The 20136-nt window shown below is 37.7% G+C and overlaps 1 protein-coding gene across 2 annotated transcripts in view; it reads left to right on the top strand.

Annotated features, from left to right (window-relative positions):
* The window catches only part of FHIT (fragile histidine triad diadenosine triphosphatase), a 1432969-nt gene that overhangs the window by 407087 nt on the left and 1005746 nt on the right, over positions 1-20136 (top strand). The window lies entirely within an intron of this gene.

The raw sequence follows: 20136 nt of genomic DNA, 5'->3' as shown, positions 1-20136 counted from the left end.
TTTACTTAATTAAAAGTTCTTTCTTTTCATAGAGTTAGGTATAACTGACCTACTATGGGCATCCCTATAATAGTAGTTATATTCTCATGTATATGTAAAATAGAACTCTTAAAATGGGGAAATTTCAGGGCTCAATTCCCTAGGAGAATTTACCCTTGCCTGACTTCTATTTGTAGCCTCCATTTAAAACTTGGGGTATAAATATTGTGTCAGTTAAATAAAGGAGTGATGACTTCACTTTTCGAAGACAGCATTACCTTTCCTTTCATGAAATGTAGCTTAACCATTATTTGATTGACACGCTATTATATTATTCTCCCCCCACCCGACAGTTACACATATTTAATAAATTTTATGTATAAAAAGTAAGGTTAAGCAGTTTCAAAGTCAAGTTGTTATGCTTTGCATGGTTTTGAGAATGATCGTGGAAATGAAATGACATGAGTGGTAGCAGGAAGTGGTAGCAGTGATGAATCTCATAGGGCATGGGATTGTTCTTGGGCAGAGGAAGTCCCAGTGGCACACGCTGGGACAGCGAAGAATAAATCTTATAAAAAGCCTTGAGAATAGGGCAAAATAATTACTCACCTTTGTATGTATGAATGGTTTCTCTGAATAAGTTGAATATACATTTTTTAAAAAAGACAGTAAAGGAAGCAAACTGTGAGAATGTGGCAGAACTTCCCCAGTGGATGTTGTCAGTGGATGGTGTTCATTTAAACTCTCTCCCTCCAGACCTCTCTTGTGTGTACCCCTAACCTCCTCTCTCACCCCTTCTCATCTTTACTCCCCTCACAGTGTCTTCCATTCTGAGGTCTCAGTAAACAATTTAGTGTGTCTAGTAAATATAAATATCAAGTAGACCTATGTGTCAGAACACAAAGATTTATATGCTTTCTCTTGCTTTCAGTCAAAACCCAGTCTCCTGTTTCCACTTTACATTGTCTGTCTACTTATTCTTGGCCCTGCCTTTTATTTTCTCTCATTGCACAGTCGCTTGAAACCCATGGATTTATGCAAAGTTTAGAAGGGTGGGCAAGATTGCCCCTTAAATTTGTAGGACCATGATACATTGCTACATTTTCAAGAAATACTCACCATATTCAGATTATGTTGGGATGAGTCAGGCATCTTTGCTTCTTAATAGTGAAATGCGTGTGCTTCATGATTCCAAATACCCACTCTTTGCTGTTTCTCCTGTTTAAAAGGACTGACTCCGATTTCTGACTCTGATTTCTGCTGTGTGATCTCAGTTAACTTACTAAACCTTTCTGAGCTCTGGTTTTCTTCCTCCACAATATGAGGCTAATTATGGGAACCACTTTATAGAATGGTTGTGAAGGATTAAATGACAACTTTAATAAAATGATTAGCAAGGTACCTGGCATGCAGAAGTCCTAAAAAAATGGTAAAGATTATTATTAGAAAGAAATTTGAACTTTACAAATCTGTAATTGGTGTTTAAAGATATTATTGTCAATATTACATTTCTCTTAAGATGTTACCTATTGCAGTTTTCAATGAGGCAAGTTATAGAGATGTCTGAGACAAAAAAAAAACAAACAAAACAAAAACAAAACAAAACAAAACTAAGGTGAAATAAATAATGTGGCAAAGTACCATGTATTTAATCTTTGGTAGTCATGATCCTGTACAAGCCTCATTGCTTTGAGAGTAAATGCTGCCAGTGTAAAAGCCAGCTCTGATTGATGTTTTATCATTTTATTATTTAACTTTATGCTGTGCTTTCATTCCAAATTTTCTCATGTACTTGGCTGGATGATCAAGGAAGCTCTCAGTCTGACTTATGTTTCTACTGAAAATGAAAACCAAATATCACTAGAGGAGATAATGAACAGAGGTTAAGTATTTTGAGGAGAGGACCTAGGAAATGCAAAGGAATATTTCCTAAATGTGTTTACTTGTTTCCATTTCTTGTATGACTAAGTAAGGTATACTGAACCTGACATTTTCACAGATAACAACCAAAAAGTATGGGGGGAAAATTACCTGAAGGGCCTAGGAAGTGAACATAAGCATGTAGATTCTAAAAGAGAATTGAAATTCAAAACTTGGAAGCAGGAACCAGTGCACATGAGTTTCCCATTTTACAACTATTAGACTTGAGGGCATGTTGAAGTTAACATCACTTGGGTGGTGAACTCCAGATAAACATAGTCTTTTTGGTTTGAAAGAACCAAAGAATAGGGTTCAGGGCAACCAGAGAGGGGAATCTTCCAATTCAATGTATAAATACAATCTGGGAGTTCCCCTTGTGGCTCAGTGGTTAACAAACCCAACTAGTATCCATGAGGACTTGAGCTTGATCCCTGGCCTCGCTCAGTGGGTTGAGGATCTGGTGTTGCCATGAGCTGTGGTGTAGCTCACAGATTTGGCTCAGATCCAGCATTGCTGTGGCTGTGGCTTAGGATAGAAGTACAGCTCAGATTGGACCTCTAGCCTGGTAACCTCCATATTCCATGGGTGCGGTCCTAAAAAAAAAAAAAATACAAAAAAAAAGAAAGGATGTGAATAAATACAATATGAATATATGACTGATCCCTGAGCCACAGATGCATGGAACAGACACACACACTAGCACAGCTAAATATAAAAGAACTGATCTGAGGTTTGAGCTGCCACCCAGGAGATAGTTTTCAATTTGTGTATAACCAGATTAGTTGCTTGCTAAAATAAATTACTCAGTGCTCCTCAGGAAACTCTAAGGTTTAGAATCTTCACTCCATAATATTCACATTCACACATTCACATGACACAACCAAAAATTATATAACGTATGCAGATCCCAAGAAAGTATGATCCCCTCTGAAGAGAAAAGACACTCCCCTGAGACTTATTCCAAGATGACTCAAAGTGGAAATTAGCAAAGATTTTAAAGTAGTTATTATAACTATACTCAATGAGGACAGAAAGATACACTTACAATAATAAAAACATAGTAAATAGGAACTATGAAACAGAACCAAATGGAAATTCTGGAACTGAAAAATATAATATTTGAAATAATGTTTCACTGAGTGGGCTTACATCCATTGCAAGGAACAGAGGAAGGTGTCAGTGAACTTAAAGACAGAGCAGTAGAATCTTTCTGAAGAGAAGAAAGAAAAAATATTTAAAAAATAGTAGATGGAAAAAAATGAACCGAGCCTCAGGGGCCTGTGTGCAAAAAGTAAAAATGTCTAAAAGACAAATAATTGAAGTCTCAGAAGGAGAGGAGAAAGAGAATGGGACACGAAATTATTTGAAAATGGCCCAAATTTTTAAAATTTGGTGAAATGCATACATTTATAGATCAAGAAACTCAGTGAATCTCGGGATAAATGTGACTAAAACTATGCCTATATATATCATATTCTAATTGCTGGACACTGACAATAAAGAGAATATCTTGATAGTAGCCAGAGATAAATGACAGGTTACCTTCTAGGAAATAGTATTTTAAATGAGCACGTCCTTCTCATTAGAAACTACAGAGTCTAGGAAAAGTAAAATGATATTTTTAAAGTACAGAGAGAAAAAAAAAAAAAACAACCTCTGTTAACCCAGAAATCTATGTATAGTGAAAATATCCTTTGGAAATGAAGGCAAATTAAAGACATTTTCAGATAAAAGTAAACTAAGAGAATTCATTGCCAGCAAACCTACATCACAAGAAATGCTAAAGGAAGCTGTTCAGGCTGAAGTGAGATAACACCAGATGGAATCTTAAATCCTCAAGAAGGAATGAAGAATGTCAGACATTGTAAATATAAAAGAGTATTTTTTTCATCTCAGTTTCTCTAAAATACACAGGGCTTTTAAAAGCCAAATTATAACACTGCCTTGTGTTCTTTATAATGTACTTTGGGTATATGTCATACATATGACAATTAGAGCATAAAGAATGGCAGGGGGACACACATGGTTTTCAAATTTTATATGAGGAGGTATGAATTGAACAAATACTAAGTAGACTGTGAAAGGTCAAGAATGAGTATTTTAGGAGTTCCCACCGTGGCACAGTGGTTAACGAACCCGACTAGGAACCATGAGGTTGCAGGTTCGATCCCTGGCCTCACTCAGCAGGTTAAGGATCTGGCATCGCTGTGAGCTGTGGTGTAGGTTTCAGACATGGCTGGGATCCCGCATTGCTGTGGCTCTGGTGTAGGCTGGTGGCTACAGCTCGGATTAGACCCCTAGCTTGGGAACCTCCATATGCCACGGGTGAGGCCCTAGAAAAGACAAAAAAAAAAAAGTATTTTAATGCTTAATACAATCACTAAAAATCCAAAAGATAACTTCAAATAGAATCCTGAAAACTTTTAAAATGTTCTCCAAAGAATGCAGGAAAAAAGGAACAGAGAACAAGAAACAGAAGAGGCAGACAAAAAACAAATAATGAAATTGTACCTCTAAATACAACCATATCATGTTAATCACATTTAATTATATTAAATGTTAATGGGCTAAATACTTTAAAATCAGAATTTATCAGAATAGATTAAAAAAACAACTCTAGTCTGTTAGGAAATAACCTTTAATTAAAAATATACAGGTAAGTTTAAAATAAATTGTTGGGAAAAGATATGCTCTGGACAAAGTCCGTATAAGAAGTCTAGAATGCCTATGTTAATATTGGACAAATTAAACTTTAAGACCACAAGTATTACCTGAGATAAAGAGTATTTCATAATAACAAAAGGGTCATTACATTAAGATAAGAATTATAAATGAGTGTAAACTTACAATGAGATTAAATTAAGTATTTTTGAATCTAGAATTTTTTGAAAACTATCTCAATAGGTGGCTCATCACTTTAACAACTATTTCATAAAATTGTGGAATCTAACTCAATATGAGTAGAAAAAAAGTGTAGTTGGCTAGTATCTATCTTTCTGACTATTTATCTATCTATCTGCCTAACTGCTTCTAAGTTTTTCATTCCACATTTTTGTGCAATGTGTATTTGCTTCATTTAATGCATTTTATATGTTTGAGCATCTCCCATGATCCAGCACAAGTTAGGCATTCTCATAATTTCATCCCTTCAACTGTTTATATATTTAATTGGAATGCATCAGAACAGCTATTCAATCCATTCTTATGATGCCCTCACCATGCTAGTTGTTAAAGTACTTTGAATATCATCCTTGCTCACAGTAGTTACCTGAGTTGGGAGTATTTCCTACATTTGTCAGTGGAAGAATCGTAAGCTCAGAGGTTCAGTATATTGACCCAAATCATATGGAGAGCGTATGTCAGAGGCAGCCTTCAAGTCCAAGTCTGTCTGTTTCCAAAGCTTTCCCAGTGCACTACACCATTTCTTCTGAGGATATATCGCTGATCCATTGTTTTTAGAGTATGAACATGAGGATCTACAGAGCCTTTTTCTGGACTCCCTTGAGGATGAATGGACATCTTAATGGTATATTTTGTATATTTGACTGCATTTTACATACAGTCAGTGGCTGTGAGATTGCTATTTTACATAGAGACAGACCCATGATTTTGTGTCAGTTCTCTGGGTACACTAAGTAATACATTATTAAGCCTAAGAACATCAGATGTGTGTATGCTTCACGGAGTTTTGTATTCCCAGTAGACATGTTTAAGAATTTAGAGATTGTTGACAACTTTCCTAGATTTCCACATGCTCTTTGACATGAAAGAAGGGCAGCAAGTGTGATCCTGGCCCAGACTAGGGCAGAATTTTACATAAGTGCCTAGAGTTTAGAGCTTAAGTGATTTCTAAACATTGTTTAAGAATTAATGCATTTGTGTTTTACTAGTTCTGATTAATAGACCTGCATTTCTATCTTAAAGGGTCAGTACTTCAGACTTTTCAAATGTACTATGTACTAAATAACCAAACTGAACACTTTTGTAAGCACTCTCTCTGAACCTTCACAACGATATCAAGAAATAGAGATTATCCCCATTTTAGGAATAAGAGCACTGAAGCTTCCATATTCTCACCTCATAAATAGAAGGCTAATACATTGGCTCCTCTCCTTGAAGTAGGACCTAAGCAGTAAGTTATGGCTTCACTGTAATTGCTTGTGAAAATCTATGTGCAATTTCCATAATATACTTGAGGGTCCCTAACCTAGAATCAAGTGAGACAAATCCTACCTCATTTGTGGTGGTTTATAGTCAGTGTAAAATAAGATTAATAAAATATACATAGAAAATCAGGAAAGAAATGCACCAATCACTATAGCTAATAGAGTTGCTAATATACACTACGCACAAAAATTCACTCGAGTTTTCTGTTAAGCAAAGCCAAGAGGGAAACATAGGAGGTTTCATATTCTAATGATCAGAAAAATTAAAACACGTCAGAAATTTCTCATGTGATTGTGAAGGTCCTTTTCTGTATCTGAGATTTCGTAAAAATGAGGTAATAGCATCCGCCTTTCAGAATCTTGGTGGTTTCAATTGAGACCACATTGGTACATGCATTTTAGTTTACTGTTGTCTTTATATAATGAAGATTCATGGTAGAAATCTATGCAGTCAGAGTGTAGTTAACTTCACTAAAATGCCATGCTCTGAACTTCATTGGGTCATCTAGTTATTAATTTAACTACGTTTATGTTGTCAACACCTGTGAGAAGCATTTTACAATCTTCTCCAACACAAAGTAGATGTGATTGTCCACAGTTCATCAGTTATGTAACTGAGCTCTAGAGAAGTGATGTGACTTGACCAAGGCCACATATAAGGGTTGCAGTCAGAGTTTGAACCCCTATCTCTATATTACCAAAGCTCATGTTTTTTCTACCACAGTACACTGCTTCTAAAATATTGAATAAATTAACAGTGTTGGTATTATTTCCAAGAAATATTCCAGTTTATAAAGCAGTCATTGGGAAAAATTGGCATATATTGGGTTAGAATCTGTGTGATGTAAAATCACTGATGGAATCATAAAATCTGAAGGCTCCACATACCCTTGACAACATCAGAGAACCTTTAAATACCTGTATATTGTATCTGCATTTTGTTTCTTCAAAAATAATTTCTTTGTCAAGACTTGAGAACTCGGAGAGTGACAGAAAATAAGGTCACCTGGGGACAACTAGTGACAGCTTTGCCAATACAGTTGGAATGTTCCTTACTGTAAAGCTTATTTAATGAAAAGAGACCTCCAAAACCTTTTTACTAATGTGTAGTGCTCTCTTGTCAGTTTGAAATGAGCAAACTGTCAACCTGCCGATTACCATGCATACAGTATATGCTCATTAAATCCTGCGCTGTGGGTTTCTTCAGGTTGTCAAACTGCTTAATTGAAAAAATGTGTAGTGTCGCTCTTATGGGAAAGAGGCAGGAATCAAAGGACTGAAGAGCTTACTGTTAATATTTCGGAGTTTGCTTTTAAATGCAGCCAGAAATTGTTCTGTTTTATAGTTTTGATTAAAGGACTGTTCCTTTTGCATCTTTTTTTGTTTTGTTTATAATTCAAACACTGTAATTATAATGGAGTTGCTTTTATAATAGAGCTGCTAAATCATTCTGCCAGCAGATGAAAACCAAAGTGAACGGCTCAGATTTTTGTGCTGTAGCTATATATAAGGCCAATTTGGTTGTGTTGAGGCTGAAACAAACTAGGAATAGGAGATCTAGATGGATTTTAGTTTTGCTAAATCTCTGATGTGATGTTTTCATTAAGGTGATTTAGGCCTTCTCATCACCTCAGTGGGTGAGTTAATCCTTTTTGAGAGCAGACACCCTTAGGCTACTTTGGCCTGTGAGAATCAGGCTGTATGATTTGTTTATAAGGTAGCTTTAAAAAATACCAGTGCCCAAGCTCCACCCTAGACCAAATAAATCAGAATCTTTGGAGGTAAACTCATTTTTTTTAAAAGCTCTCCAGATTATTATAATATGAGCCCGGGTCAAGAGAGACTGGCCTAAATTGACTCAAATTGTCTAGTATTTCAATTCAAAGTGTATTCAGCGCTGTTATCATCAAACAAAAGGCATCAAATAATGACTTATCAACCAGTACAACTTTAGGGTTTCTCATACAGTTAAAAACTCTGATTTCTAGCCTCCACTTAGATCTGTTAAGTGAAATTCTTTGGAGAAATTGCCCAGGAATCTCTGTTTTTAACCAGAGCTCTGGGTGATTCTTATGCACCAAGGTCTGAGAATTTGCTAAAGAATCAAGATGATCTTTATAAGTGAAGTTGAGTGGAACTTACAAAGAAAGTGCATAAATCACAGTAAAATCAGGGCAGGCCTTTTTTTTTTTTTTTTTTTAAACAGTAGATTTTGGTATATTCATTTAGACTTACTAGGATCATGCATATTTATAATAGCAACAGCTTTATTTGGGAGGAACTCCCCTCAAACCATCAACACCACTGTCTCATGTGGCACCACAAACACACACGGAGACATTCCATACCTTCTTTAGCCTTTAGATACCTGGGTTTAATGACTAGGGGCAGTGGATTTTCAAGGGCCTAGAAAAATATTGAGAACTGAAAGGAACAGAAGGTCATTTTGATTTCAAAGTATGGATAGATTGAAGAATCAGAACAGTTAGATATTTCATGAAATGTCAACATAATAGAATATTATGCTATTGCTATTATTACTAAATTTAGCAATTATAAAGAGGGTATTTAAAGACATTTTATGAGTTAGCTTTTCTCATTTTTAAGAATGTCTGAAAATGCATTATGATTGCTGAGAAATTTTAGCCAATTTTAAGATTAAATAAACCAAATTATATGTAACCCAGTAATTTCTAATGCAAAAATACAAAAATATTCTCAAAGATTTCACATACAACAATTGCTTATTGTAATCTGTTACTATCAAATGAAGTTAAGCCTCCCAAAGAAAATGTGCCTAGAGCCTAGGAAGGTCATGTACCCCAGAGCATATCCTTAAAATTTATAGGATGTTTAATTGCCCTGGGCTCCATTCTCATTGACAAGACTATCAAAGTATGACTAAGCAGTATTCTAAAGATATAGTTGAAACTGAACATTGTTGTTCATCTTCTGTTCTCTAGAGAAAAAAAAAGCCAAAATGAAGAGAAAAATTAATATTTTTAGGTATATATCACACTCCTCTTTTTCTTTTTAGGGCTGCACCTGCATATGGAAGTTCCCAGGCTAGGGGTTGAATCTGAGTTGAAGCTGCCGGCCTATGCCACAAACACAGACACAAGAATGCCAGATCTGTGAGCTACACTTCAGCTCACAGCAATGCCAGATCCTTAACCTGCTGAGTGAGGCTACGGATCAACTCACATCCTCATGGCTCCTTGTCAGGTTTATTATTGCTGAGCTACAGGAACTCCCATATCACACTCCTTTTAAAAGTATATCACTTACATAAAGTTGGGACTATTAATGAGCATTGAGTGAGACTGACAAAGCAAATTGCACACTCTACCTCTTGCTCAGAAAATTATGCCTAAGAGATTGCAATAATAGTAGTTAAACAACATATGACCAAAATAAACGACAGAAAAGTAGATGCTGCTGGAAACTTGGAGTCTCTGAGATCAGTTGGTAATTTGAACTGAATGTCTTTTTACAATTCTTCCTGCCACGTTCAAACTTTGGATTTGATTGCCTATTAGGTCCCTAGTTTCAGAATTCTTCTAATCCATGGATTATGATTCCTGCTACAGACATCTGACTTAAGGTATATCTTTTTTCCTTAGCCCCTCTTTTTTTCCTTTGTAAAAGTTGCCATACCGCTTTTATTTATTTTTGGTTTACTTTCCTCTTTGTCTCCTCCCCAGAATATAAACTCCATGAAAACATGAGTTATGGCTGTACTTTACTAAATCAGTCATGCGGAAGAAAGGGTGGGGACAATCGATCACTTTGTCCTTGCCAGCAATGATCAGTCAGAAATGTCATGCTATTAGGAACAATGTTACAAACACCTATGGTCAGGAAATATTTTAGAACATCTTTTGTAAACTTAGATTCTAGAACTCCAAGTCAATAAATGAGTGAAGAGAAGGGAGTTACATTTAAGTTTCATCTGTATCTTTCTTACCTCCCCCAACATGTGAAAGGAAAAAAGAAAAAAAAAAAAAACTGAAAGAATCAGCTTTTCTATAAATTCTATGACTTCTAGATGAATAAAATGGTTAATTGTTCACTCGAAAATGACTACTTTATACTTTTGGAAAAGGGCCTGAAAATTTCTTGGCACTACTTCAACTGATTAATAATTTAGAATGATGATTGACTGGAGAATGGAAGTGGAGCTAATAGCCTCTCATTTTCCTCTTTATTATTTCAGACAAATTGGTAAGTCATGGTGGAGGTGTCGGGTGTTTCTGGGTCAGCTGACTAGAAGCTTTGAATTAAAAATGGAGAGAGATATTTGATCTCTCTAAGGTGTTGACTTCACCCCTAATGGAACTGGATGACTTTGTCATGTGTTACTTCTGATGCTTAGTGTTTAGTGCTGCCATCACACTCCCCCCAAAGACTATGTGAACTACAAGAAACCCCTACTGTGACTGCTATGTGCCACGTCATGTTAGACACTGGTTAGGATGAAACAATGGATCCAACACAATCCAAACCTTAAGAAGTTCAAAAATACTGGCAAGAGAGACACATATATATCTATAAATCATTATTCTACCAGTATTACATGTCTAAAAAGAAGGATATGAACAAATACCATGGGAGCCATTAGCTTATGGATTGATATGAGGGATCTGCCTAATTGGGAATTAACGATTTGAAACAATGTGAGAAAGTCAAACTGTCTAGTACTAATGGTATATGCCTTGGTGGCAGCAATTAGAATGGGAAAATGTCTAAGAAAGGAATGCTGGCATGGGAAACTGGTTGGGATTTCCAAGGCTACACAAAGCTCTGTCTCTGCATTCAGAAATATAGGTGTCGGATAAATCGTATCCTAGAAAGGTTGAAGTGAGCCTCATCCTAGAAAATGTACAGAGGTTTATCAGCTGGAAATTTCCACTTGTTCCTAGGAGAGGCTGAGGTTTTAAGAGGGGCCAGTGTTGTTGTGGCTTTGTGGCTCTTGCCAGGGGTGCTGAGGTTCTAATCCTGTCTCTGAGGGAGGAGTGGTTGGGCTTCCCAACTGGATTTCACAAATTCGGAAGATAAGTGAATTTTTCATCTAAATAAGACAGGGTGTATTTGAGTGCCAAATCTTCTTCCACTGGCTGAATTTCTGCTTGTATAAACAGGGCCTGAATGCAAAGATTCACCTCAAGGAACTAAAAATTATGTATGCTTTCCCTGTCCTCCCATCCTCTCCTGAACTTAGGTAATTTCCAGAATATTCATGTTTTGGGTATTTGTATACGCTATTGTTATGGACTGAATTTTGTCCTTTCAAAATTCATAAGTCAAAGTCTTAACCTCCAATTGACTTGACCTAGAGATAGGGCCCTTAAAGTGGTCATAAAGGTTAAGTGAGGGAATAAGGGTGAGGCTCTAATCCAGTATGACTGGTGTTCTTAATAAAAGAGGAAAAAAACAACCAGAAATGCAGCTACATGGAAAAGAAACATGTGCACAGCAAAAAGGTAGCCTTCTGCAAGGCAAGGAGAAAGGCTTTTGGGGAAACCAAATGTTCTGACATTTTGATCTTGGACTTTCAGTCTCTAGAACTGCTGAGAAGTACATTTCCATGGTTTAAGCCATTCAGTCTGTGGTATTGTTATGGCAGTTCTAAAAGACTAACATGATTATTGACAAATCCTCCTAGGGATTTGATTTGTGAGCCTGAGTCAATGACAGTTTAAATGGAACTCACAATCTGGGCCAAAGCAGCAATGAAAGTCCTTAAGAAATGATTCTCCTGTCCTTCTCATTAAGCAGTGTTTAGCATACCCATAGTATAAAGCTAGTCATTTATGCAGAGCAAATTTTTCACTCAGACTTCTACTTATTCAACAGATATTCATTGAGTGCCTACTGTATGCTGGTTGCTCAGATGATGATCAGAAGGAGTTGCCAGTCTAGAAGAGGAACTGTAATAAGCAAATAAAATACTTTCATTTGTGAAATGCCAAGTGCAAGCCAAAGTAAATGGATTCATTGCAACTGGATAGCAGGGAAGATTCCTGGTGGAGGTGACACTGAAAGAGGGCTTTGGAGGATAGATAGGATATGTCATGCAAGGTTGGGCAATGGCAGAAGGACAGTTGAAGAGTGGAAAGAATAGTGAGCAAAGGCTTAGAGGTAGAAACCCTGGGCAGTTTATGGGGAGATGTGCATTTTGATGCAGAGTATGCAAAGGAAAATTTCCCTTCATGAGGCTGTGCTATCTCAGACTTGGAGGGCTTCCTTCATAAAGGAGTGGTGGTGCGCCAGGCACTGTCCTTCACCGTTCATTATGCTAACTCATCCACACTCATAATAATAACCTTACAAGGTAGGTGCTGTGATTATGCCAGTTTATAGATGGGGAAACTGAGGCATGGATGAGTCCAATTACTTGCCAATCACTAGTAAATGGTGGAGCTGGTGTTTGAACCTAGGCATCCTGGCTCCAGAGTTCCTGCTGATTAAAAGAGGGCTGAGCATCTAAACCAAAGTAAGAGGGAGGAAAATATTGGATGTCTATAGATCTGCAGATGGGGCAAGAAACAGAGCTTTGAGATAGTAGGCAACTTGTTGTATTTCCTTGAGTAAAGAGAAAGGCAGAGCTCCTGCCTCCAGTAACTGTGAGGGAGATCGCAGTGCCCTTGGCCATCTTCCTCCAAGTTAGCCACGTTTGCAGCCATTCGTGGAGATAAATCCTCGGTACAGGGGAACAAAAGTGTTTTTCAGGCTGCTGTGGTTAGCCTAGGACAGGGTTATGAAAGGAGCTTTTCTGCGTCTGCTGCCTTCCGGGGTTACATTCTTAGTGAATCTACTGCCTCAAAATGGAGCTTGTTAGTTGCGTGTCATCCAAGGGTGGCAATTAGTTGCATGTGTTTGGTTGGGTGCCAGCTCCCGGGGTGCCAGACCTCAGTGGGGGAGCCACTGTTTGTCATGAATTAGTCTTTAAATAAAAGCAAGTTTTTAAAATGGAGCATGCTAATTTGGGTTTTGCTAACCCCCTCTGAAGAAGGCTTGGCCTGTTCGGTGCCAGCTGGCTGAGTTGGCATTCAGAGAGAAATTAGGCCCCTACCAAAAATCACATTGCTCCTCTCTCCCCCTTTGAGAACAAAATGGCAGTGAGGAGCTGGTTGGCCCTGAGAAACAAGGTGAAACAAGGGGCAGGGGCAACACAGTAATCAGATGATTAAAGGGAACTGAACTGCTTTGGTTAAACCTGCTTCTCTTGCCACCTTAAGAAGGAAAGTCTGCCCCTTTCTTTCCCCACTCACGCTGTCCTCAGCCACCCATTCAGTAACTTTCCACATAAAAGGCTTCCTCATCCAATTGCTTATACACTGCACCTTTTATACCCTTCCAAGTCATACTTAAGGGATTATCACTGCAGCTTTTAACTTCCCCGAGAAAGAGCTGAATGAGCGTGAATGGGGCGGAAGAGTCTTCAGTGAGAAAGTGTCCCCCACCCCCAAAATGCTCACAAAACCCCTAATCACGATGTAAGAATGCCATCCTGTTTTTGGCGGCGGCTGGCTACAAATGCTCTAATCAACAATTACCGTACATATAGGCGATAATTACAGGAGTCCTGTTGCACACACAACTCATGGTAATAGAACGCGAGGCACTGCCGAGCCTTGGTTGCCTTACTATGGAGCTTTTACACACGAAGAATGATCCCTCCGATCAAGGTTTTGATTCTTGAAACTCAGCACTTTGCCCAATAAGTGCTAATTGAAAGATTTGTTTTCTTACACTTTCCAGGTGGATAATCTGATCTTGAGAAGTGGCGACTGTCATGCAATCAACAGTAGAAAATAGGAACTCTCTGCCTTTTTTTAATTATCTATTTCGGTTTTGTTTTGCAAACATCCCTTTGTCTGCAAAAAGGTTTGCTCAGTATTGGAAGAGGAGTCTCGTACAGAGGCAAGACAGAAAAGGAATTTAAATAAGCTTTACATTTGTTCTGAAGATTCAGGAAAGATGGAAGCTTTTCTCAATATGAATGTATTTGTGCAGCAGATTGCTGAGAAATATGAGTCGTCCTGGTTACTAATGTAGTGTACATTAAATTTCGTAGAGTGAGGTTTTTTTTTTTTTTCAAAAAATAAACCATGTTTATTTGATGCCAATGCCTCTGTTATTGTGAATGCAGCATATTAAGTTTACTAATAAACTGACACCCCATTCCTGAGAGATACGGCCTGAAAGCCTTCCTGACAGGTCAGGAATTTGTTTGTTTACAAACACTAAGGCAAAACTGACAATGAGGACATTTTGAATGCTTGAGTACCATAAATAGTTTTAGGGGGGAATCTCATTTTTTTAAGGCAATGCATTTTGCAGTTTCACTTGATATTTTGGGTCTCGGCAGGACAATGTGTTTCTTTTAAGAATAAGAGCCCATAATGAGCCCATGGGCTTTTAATTTATGATGTATCTGACAGGATTGCAGTGAATCTGATAGGGGATGCATATGATTATGTCTGCAAACTGAAAATAAACCAGCTGGTATTTGTTCTGAAAACATTCTGAGAGCACCCTCCTGTTAATGGCCCATGGCTTGATCCAGCATCTGGTAAACTAATATATTGTCACTTTTACCATGAAAGTCAGCACAAATCATTAATGACTCCAGCAGCCATTGACGTTCTTCTCTTGTCTAGAATATGCCAATTACCACGAAATTATTCCTATTAGTAGCATGATTGAATGATAGTAACCTGACTGTAACTTGTTGGCAGAAATTCTTTCATAATGACAATAATGGACTGTGCATTTGAGTCTTTGCTGGGCTCTGTTGAAAAGGAAGTGTGGATATGATATGTTTCTAACCGTCATGAACAATACTTCTTAATGACTGCGTGAATTGAGGGAAATGTGCTATCTTGCAGATTTGTTTCAATATGAGAACTTATCATTTTTGTTTAATTTGTTGGGGGTAGGAATCACTGTTTTCCATTTAAAATAATGTTCAGGGACCACTTTGCAGTATGCATACATTATGATCAAGACCAGTATATAGAACCTAGTAGAGTTTATCATTGTTTTAATCATAGACAATACCTGAATCTTTAAATATCTCACATCTAACCATCACTAAGAATGAATATCACTGCCAGTGACTAAGAAAAGTACAGAGCACTTGATACAGAGATTGACAAGTTAACTATCTTTTTTCTTTTACCTAATCTTGATCTGTAAGGCCTTACGACCTGACTAACAAAAATGCATGTAGTCCAAGGCATGTAATAAGAGGAGTGGTAATAAGGGCTATAGCTCCATGAAAATTCCTGGTGACACAAGAGAAGAACAGATTAGCCATTAGCCATTTGGATCATTCTCCAAAGATCTGAGGAAGTGAATTAATGTATTATATACTTCTTGTGGCCCACCTCATATCGTTTTGTCTCACTTTTTACTCAGGCCACTCCCGTGGGAATTAGCTTAGGGCAGGTGTGACCTGAAGCCTCTTGCCTAAGCTGCACTAGGTATCCCCATTTTCTGCCCTAGAGCATCTTTGACGCTTTGTGTGAGCCTGGCAGCCTGGAATTGCAAGTGAGTAATCTCTGACTAGTGGGGCATGGGAACTGGTGAAGAAATATTGTCCTCTTCCATACTTTGTTTCCACTTTTCATAAACATCTGAAGCACAGAAGGTTTCTTAGAGAGTTCCAGCCTGAATGAGGCCCAGTTGCCCAGAGTGGTAATCAACTTGAGACTATCCCCCTTTATTACATTCCCTTCCACATAGGATGATGTTGGAGCCCCACCAAGATCCACTTTACTGAGTCAGCACACAATAGCCCAGCAGCTTAGAGTGTTGGATGCTAAGGTCTCACAGATGAACCCTTCTCACGGGAATTACCCTCCACTGAAAGGAGCCATCTTCCCCAGAAATACCCACAAAATTCTTCAGTCTTGATAAAGGGCAATCCATAGCAGTGACTAACTGAAACTGTCAAGGTGGGATGATCCTGTGGTGCCATTCACACTCCAGAACTCTTTGTGAGATCTGGCCAAGGCTAGACTTCAACTAAAGCCACAGATTTTCCTAGCTTCTTCTCTGGCCCATCCCACTTCCTTGTTTCCTCATAGTTTTTACCTGAGGACACTCCTTGAATCAATTACTTGCATAAGAATGCCCCTTTCAGGCTCTACTTCTAGGGAACCCAATTTAAGATACATTTCTTCTATCCCCTAATCCTGTAATCTAGGGTCCTTTCTCCAAATAAACTACCTGCTTGTAAACCTTTGTTTTAGGCTCTGCTTTACAGGGAGGGGTATTGGAGCAGAGTAGGGAACCCAGGCTATGACAGTGAATGATATCATTGTATTTTGAGGCTTCACCCTGTGCTGCCCACTGGATTAAGTGCACATGGTCCCTGCTAAGTGCCCTATTGAGGGAATTTAGATTTACAAAAAATTAGGCACCGTGATATTATACTAACACTTTAGTGAATGATTCAGACAATAAGTGCAGAAGTTGAGAGACCTATTATGTGGGGCTATAGAGGGTAGCAAAGGCTTGTTGGAAGAGGTATTACTTGAATCCATTAGAGGAACACTTGGAAGGCAGAGAGAGGAGGCAGATGGAAATTCAGCTTGGAGACATCATGAGTAAGGGCTCTGAGTATGCTTGAAAATTGTTAATTCAAGGGACCCCGTCATTGCTATCTCTGCAGGAATGTAGGCTTCATGCCAAGGTGTTGCATATGTCCAGAATGTGCTTTTATTTGTTTGTTCCATAGATATCTTTTCAATAACTACCACTTCCAGGCATTATGGTGGGCCCTGGAAGTGATAAAATAGAAATTGCCCCTACTCTAAAAGAACTTGCATAAGAAAGCAAGTGCACAAACAAACAGGTAAACACATATAATTACAGTTTTTATTCTAAGGCTTTGAAGGAAATGGACGGGGTGAAGTGATAGAAAATAAGGGTTATGTATGTTAGATCAGGTGGATCAGGAAATAATCTCTGAGAAGCTCTTTAATCAGAGTGGTTTTTAATGGAAGACAGAAGTTCCCTGGTAGTCTAGTGATTAGGATTTGGTGCCTTCACCACTGTAGCCTGGGTTCAATCCCTAATGGGAACTGAGATCCTATATCAAGCTGCTGCATGCAGTGGCAAAAAAAAAAAAAAAAAAAAGAGTGACAAAAGAAGATGGGGCAAGGAGGAACCTGACAGCCAGAGGGATGGCATATGCAAAGGTCCAGAGGCAAAAAATACCTTAATGTATTAGAAAAAAAGACCAATGTTAATAGAAGGTACTGGCTAGGAGAAGGAGTACACAAGATAAAGTTGGAAGTTAGGAAGGAGCAAGATTTTAGAGGGCATATGTATGAGGGTTTATCCTGAATGTAATGGAAAGCAACTGAAGGGCTTTAAGGACAGAAGTGATAGGTTCCAACTTACAGTCTTAACACATGACTATTGTATGGAAAAAAGATTGAAGTGGTGGACAAGCTTAGACATGGGGAGAGCAGGAGAGGCTATTGCAGTAGTCTACGTGAGAAATGTCATCTGGTCAAAATGAGAGTCAATGGATGTGCACTAGAATTGACTAGAATGTCATTCAGGGCAGCAGGGGCTTACTCCCTTCATCACTGTTGTATCCAGGCCTACACCTGAGGTCTGTGGGGCCCCTGGCAAGAGCACAAATGGAGGGCATATACCACTTGTCTAAGTATTTACAAGTTATAAATACAGCTAATAAGCTCTTAAAGAAATTTTTAAAATCCTTCTATCATTGACAGTATAACCTTTTAACAACAGAATTCAAAAGTGTAGGTAAAGCTCTGATTTTGTTATATGCCTGAAAACTGGCAAAATATCAAAGATAACAGAGTTTGATTATTATTACACACATTCTGTTATTAAGGATGATATTCGGGTGATTCTTTTAAAAAGGCAAATATAATTCACAAATTATTACATGTTTATTCCAAAGAAGTTATTTGTCTTATCTTTGTTTCAATAAAATAAATGCAATATTGTAATCAAGGTTTTTTGTTTTCTGATTTTTTTTTCCCATACTTGTGTTCACTGGCAGTAAAAGTCTAATACAAGGGACTGCAACTGATGCCTTGAGTCTAAGTGTGGCCATACTCCTTCATTTACAAATTCCTGTGGTTCCTTTTGTACAGTAATGGCAGAAATGAGCAGTTGCAGCAGTCCAAGATGTTTGCTTTCTGGTCGTTAACAGAAAAATATGCTCACCCCTGAGCTAAAGAATTGAAAAATAGACTTCATTTGTATAATGCATAAAATGTAAATTTATTTTCATTAAGCAACTAAATTAATTATATAAAAATTAGACGGGTTAAAATATTTTTGAACGTTTTCAAAACATTTCTTTTTTTTTTTTTTTGTCTTTTGTCTTTTTAGGGCTGCACCCACACCATGTGGAGGTTCCGAGGTTAGGGGTCTAATTGGAGCTGCTGCCACTGGTCACAGCCACAGCAACTCCAGATTCGAGTTGCATCTGCTACCTACACCACAGCCCATGGCAATGCTGGTTCCTTAACCCACTGAGCGAGTCCAGGGATAGAACCCACAAACTCATGGTTCCTAGTCAGAATCATTTCTGCTGTGCCACGAAAGGAACTCCATTTCTTATAAAATACTCAAAATTGTTAGTATTAAAAGGCAAAATGTTGAGTACATTAATTAATATAAACATTTGAGCTCAATTTAAATATGCCAGATTTGCACTTTTTTATTTATTGACATTTTATTTAAATCTTATTAAATAAATTTATGAAATCTAAATTAAATTTATAAAAATAAAACAATTTCCAGTTTTATGTACAATGTCTATCTAGTTGCAATCTATTAACTGGTATCAGTGTAAAAAACTGATATCAGATTTCATAAATATCATTTTGTGACCTTCATATATTCAAATATTAGGAGAGTGCACATTATTTAATATTACAAAGTATGCCTTTTCACTAAGTACTGCTGGAATTCATGAGACTTATGAAACTATGAAATGGCACCAAATTTTACTGGGAACTGAGTGGTTTGTTTAATGCAAGAATCTGTTGCACTTATGCTATCTGAGAAGAAAGATCAGAGAAATTAATTTGTCTTTCTTTCATTTAAGCCTTCCCACTGCTCAAATCCTGCCCATACCACATAACAGTGTACATCTCTGTTGTGTGAATTTTTGCATTTTTATTGCCCACAACATATAACTCTTTCTAACATTCAGACTCAGTTACCTTTTCTTCAATGACATCAAGCAAGAGAAGTTGAGAAGCACTTTCCCAGGGTCATTGGACAGCATTAGGCACAAGAATAGAAGTTACTAGTTGTGTTCTGTAAGAGCCAAGCACCAACTCCCAAGTAACAAAGGCCTGATGTGTTTTCTCATGATTTTTGATGGAGAGATGTTTGTGATAACGAGGCCCCTCTAAAGTGTGGGGTTCAGGGTATATCAAATGGTAGAATAATGTTATACACAATGTATAAAGTGTAGAAAACAAGGAGAAATAACAGAAACATAATAATAGAGGATTTTAAACTCTCAATCTATGGAAAATCAAGATTAGATAAAAAATAATCTGATCAAAATAATTGAAGATGAACTAGAAAATAATATCTAAATATAGGTCCTGTTAATAAAGAATGTATTTTCTTTTCATGGGCTTTTGGAAAATTTTTGACACATGGTCTTAACGGTTACACAGATATCACAGGGAAGTTCAAGAAGGTTGAAAGAGTATAGTCCTCATCACCTGATTACAATGCAATAAAACTAGAAATTCAGTATCAAAATCTTACAGTGGACCTTCAAAATGCTTTGATAAGTAACTTTTTTTTTTTGTCTTTTTGCCATTTCTTGGGCCACTCCTGCGGCATATGGAGGTTCCCAGGCTAGGGGTCCAATCAGAGCTGTAGCCACCAACCTACACCAGAGCCACAGCAATGTGGGATCCGAGCCGCATCTGCAACCTACACCACAGCTCATGGCAACTCCAGATCCTTTAACCCACTGAGCAAGGCCAGGGACCGAACCCACAACCTCATGGTTCTTAGTCAGATTCGTTAACCACTGCGCCAC

This window comes from Phacochoerus africanus, chromosome 1, assembly GCF_016906955.1.
Source record: "Phacochoerus africanus isolate WHEZ1 chromosome 1, ROS_Pafr_v1, whole genome shotgun sequence".
In the NCBI taxonomy this organism is placed as follows: Eukaryota; Metazoa; Chordata; class Mammalia; order Artiodactyla; family Suidae; genus Phacochoerus; species Phacochoerus africanus.
Note: the sequence above shows the minus strand (reverse complement) of the source record. Positions and strands in the feature narration are given on the sequence as shown.